Source organism: Otolemur garnettii, unplaced genomic scaffold, assembly GCF_000181295.1.
Source record: "Otolemur garnettii isolate 467f Iridium unplaced genomic scaffold, OtoGar3 scaffold00275, whole genome shotgun sequence".
Classification (NCBI taxonomy): domain Eukaryota; kingdom Metazoa; phylum Chordata; class Mammalia; order Primates; family Galagidae; genus Otolemur; species Otolemur garnettii.
In genome coordinates this window covers 1082217-1086845 of record NW_003852670.1, presented here as the reverse complement: position 1 = coordinate 1086845, position 4629 = coordinate 1082217, and positions in this window count along the sequence as shown.

Here is a 4629-nt window from a genome sequence, read left to right as displayed (position 1 = left end):
TTTTTTTTTCTAGTTTCATAAGATATACAGTTAGTTTATTAATCAAATATCATTCTTAATGTGTTTGATTATAGCTATAAATTTTCCTCTTAGCACTAATTTCACTGCATCCTGTAGTTTTATGTGATGTTTTCATATTCATTTGTCTTGAGGTATTTTCCGATTTTCCTTATGATTGTTTTCTTTGATCCATTGATGATTTGGGAGTTTTAAAAAAAATTAATTTCCACATATTTATCAATTTTCCAGTTTTTTTTAACTATTAATTTCTAGTTCCATTTAATTGTAATTGGAAAAGATAATGCATATGATTTCAAACTTCAGGGTTTTCTTAAGACTTGCTTTATGGCCCAACATGATCTGTCTTGGAGAATATTCCATGCACACTTGAGAAAAATGTGTATTTTGCTGTTGTCAGAAAAGTGCTCCTTACATAATTGTTACATATGAATGGTTTATGGTATTGCTAAAGGTCTCTGTTTGTTTACATTCTGTCTGGTTGTATCCATAATTCAAAGTGGGGTGTTGAAATTTCCAATTATTGTAGAACTATAAATTTCTTCCTTCAATTCTTTCATTTTTTTGCTTCATAAATTTTGGAGCTCTAATTTTTGGTGCATATCTATAATTGTTTTATCTTTGTGATGAATTAACCCTTTTATCAATATGCAATGTCCTTCTTTGTCTCATAAAAATTTATTATTCAAAGTCCATTTAGTCTAATATTAGTATAATGACTCTGGCTATCTTTTTGGTTTCTATTGATTTGGGATATATTTTGTTGTTTCACTTTCAACCTATTTGTCTTTTTAGTTCTGAAGTGAGTATCTTATCGACAGATAACACACAGTTTGATCATTGTCTTTTTTCCTTGATTGTAAATCCATTCTACCAGTCTCTGGTTTTGGATTAGAGAGTTTAATTCATTTACATTTAAGTTCTTACAGATAGAGAAATAACTTATTTTTGCCATTTTGGCATTTTTTTCTATATCTCTTCTGGCTTTTTTGTTTCTCTTTTCCCCATCTTTGAGCATGGGATACATGCTTGGGACCCACAGGCAGCTTCAAGGGGCACCAGAAAAAGGATGCTGCTTTGTGGGCTGGGGGAGGCTTGGGATGTGTGTGTTCTGCACTGTGACTTCTGGAGAGAGACGTGAGTGGCCCTGAAGGGGGAAGAAACAAGTGCATGTGGAAGAACCCTGGTGGGTGGCTAGGATGGCAGTAGGACTGTGCTGTGCAGGGCCTGTTGTAGGGTCCCCTGGGCATGCTAGGTCCTGGGTGCTTCTCCCTTGACTGGTCTCTGCCTCCAGCATAAAGTGGCCTTCAGGATCAAAACTGTGCTCAGCATTGCCCTGCTGGCTTAGCCTGTCACATTGCATTAGCCTGACCCTGGGGCCCCCTTTGCCTATCTCAGTCCTGCTACCAGAACCAGTCCCTCCCTGCCCCAGCCCATCCTTTCAGCTTTAACAGTGGCTGGCAGACTGCATCCCAGAGCCAGCCTGGGAGTCATTGCTCAGCTGCCGTCATGCACAGCCTTCAGGGCGCTCCTCCCAGCCTTTGGTCTTTTTGTTTCAGGAAGTCACAGAGCCCTAGTGCTCTAAGTAAGATTTGCCGTTTCTTTTGGCAGGATAAATGGGAGATGGACATAGAGTCAGGACCAGGGATCTGGGGCCATGGGAGATGGGTGTAGGCCTGGGGCTTAGCACGTGACCTTTCTCATACTCAGCCTTCCCTGGTAAAGAACACGTGCCCAGGGGTCAGGGTTAGGTTAGAGCAGGGGTGGTGATGCTGGTCCATTGCTTGGCCCTGGCTGGCAGCTGCACATCTCTGGGTTAGGGTTAGGGTTTGGGTTTGGGTCAGGGATAGGAAAACTGGTCACTTGGGAGGGGCTGGCTGGTAGTTGCACATTCCTGGGAAGCTCTCACAGTCACCATGGATGATCCAGGCAGAGCTCTTGGTGATAACCCAGAGGCCTGCATTCCCTGAGATAGGAATGGGCTCAGAAGGCCATGAAATCTGCTTCAAAGTCACAGTGAAGAATGGGCAGGACACAGCTCTTGCCTAGTACCCTCTCCTGTCCAGGTGTCTCTGTACAGTGGGCAGTGGCTCAGGCACATGTTGGCAGCCATATTTTAGGAGTCAAATCTGTCTATCTCAACCTCTCCTTAAATTTTTTTTTCAGAAAACAAATAAGGGTCTTGAAAGACTGCAGAGTGACCACTCCTAGCCAGGGTATCCCCCTGAGATCACATGTGTGTGTTCCTCCTGGTTCTTGGTAAACATGAGGGGCTGGCCCTACAGTTGGGCTGTGGGAAAGGAAAAGAGGAAGCCCAAGGCCTGAGAGAACAGCAGGCTTCCCCCTCAGGGGCTCACCTCCTTCTGTCCAGTGTTCCCTCCTGCTGACTTGCATCCCAGGACTGTGTCTCAGAGGTGCAAAAGTCCATGCAGGGGCCAGTCAACTCTGCACCCCGCGCCTTGCGGCTGTAGCTCTTGTCAGGAGTTCTGATGGGGAAGGTGGCAGGTGGCACAGGAACCCCTGCACAGGGGCTCTGACATAGAGGTCTGAACCCCTGGGCCCAGTGCTGCCATCAGGAGTGCCCCTGGTGGTTAGGGAGAGGCCAGGAAGCCTGCTAGGAAGGGCCTGGATCCCTCAGTCCCCCCATCTGTATAAATGGGTCCTGGGCTGAGGCCCTTCTCAATCTAGGAGTGTCTGGATGGCAGGTGCTCAGGTCTGGGCAGCCTCTCCCCAGGAGGACCTGGCTATGTCCTGAAGTGGGCAGTGCTGTGGCCCTGGCAGCCTGGGGCAGTCCTGGAGCTTTTGGAGGTCAGTCCTGGGGCCCATGCTGACCAGGCCACTCCTGGCTTCTCCTGCAGACACCAGGGTTTCCATTGTGATTAACCTTCTGAACTGCTTATTGGCAAAGCCAGACATGTTTCAGGAGGCAGAGAAGGAAGTGAGTCTAGACATCATTATATGCAGTGTTTGCTCTGCATATTTGGGTTATTTGTACTCAAGGCCTTTTTTCTCTTAGGCTGTCAAGTCTTGGAGACTGGAATCAACTGTGTACACCGTGGGTATAGACCAGTATGAGAATGAGCAGGTGATTCTCAACAGGTAAGTAGGTGTCAGTCGTGAGCCCAGCTGAGGAAAGGTGTCTAAGGCAACCACCCAGAAGATGCCCTTCTAACCTGTCCTCAAGGGATTCAGGGCGCCAACCACCACTGCAGAAGGGATTAACAGGGTGTTCTATAAACCCTTGCACAGTAGAGGGGAGGGTAGAAAGTTCTCACTCACTGACAGTGAGCTGCTGGCAGACCTAGGGGCTGGCTCTAATGGTCTACTACTTACTATCCTCATGGAATGAGGACAAGACACTGTCTCCTGGTCCTGGGGACCTGCTGCATCATAACCCCCAGCTAGGTCTCCAAGTCCCTCCTCTGTAGATTAAAGTGATCAGAGACATCCCACAACAAGTGTCTAAGGTAGACCACAGCTTCTCCCTCTCCCATCTGCACAGTTTAGTTGACAAAGTGAGTGGGATGCTGTGAGCAGGGCATTGTGGCCAGGCACCTCTGTCCCTATCCACCCTTCCCTCTGTTCCATCTCACTTCAAAGACATGGGTTAAGGCCACATCAGGGAAGCCTTCTTCTGCATGTGTTGGAAATAAGCACAGAGCAATCTCTGCTTGGGCGGAAATGTCTGTGCCTCTGTGTGGGGTGTGGTTTCTGTGTGTCTGTGTCTGATGTGTGCATTGGTGTGTGTGTCTACGTGTGACGTGTTTTGTAGTGTGTGCTAGTTTTGCATACTGTGTGAGGATGTGCTGTACATGTAGGTGTGGATTTTGTGTGCGGTGGTGTATGTGTTTGTGGTATATGCTATGTGTATGTTGTATTTGGGCGCAGGTAATGTGTGGTGAATATGGATTGCATATGTGGAGTTGTGAGTATAGGGGTGTGCATGGTATGTGGGTGCAATGTGCGGTTGGTGGGGAGATGTTACACTGTGTGTGTGGTACATATGTTGATTTTCTGTGGGGTGTGTGTGTTATATTGTGTGTGGTGATTTGTGCTATTGTGTGCATGTGGTAATGTGTGTATAGGTCTGTGTGCAGTGAGTGTGATGTGTGCTGTCCTGTGTATGTGTATGAAGTATACGTGTGGTTTGTGGAGGAGGTGTGAGCTGTATGTGTGTGGTATATGGGGATGTGTGGGTCTAGTGGCAGTGTGTGGTATCTATGTGATATGTGGCCAAGGTATACAGTAAACCTTCCATAGTTGACCACCTCCCTATGGTGACCACCTGCTAAGGTAACCTGATTTTCATAGATCAGACATGCACAAGTGTACATATCAATACAGCAGGCCTAGTTCCTGATGCTGACCACCTGTGCATGATGACCAGCTTGTCCCAGTCCCTTAGATGGTCAGTTTACAGAGTTTCTACTGTATGTGGTGTGGGATTTGTGTGGTGTTTCTGGCGTGTGCTAGGTGTGTTATGTGATATGATGGTGTGTACAGGTGTGTGTGATGTGTTTGGTATGAGTTGTTTCTGATGTGTGGGAGAACGTCAATGTGTATATGTTTTCATGTGTGTGGTGTCCTGTGTATTTGTGTGTTCTTCTGTGT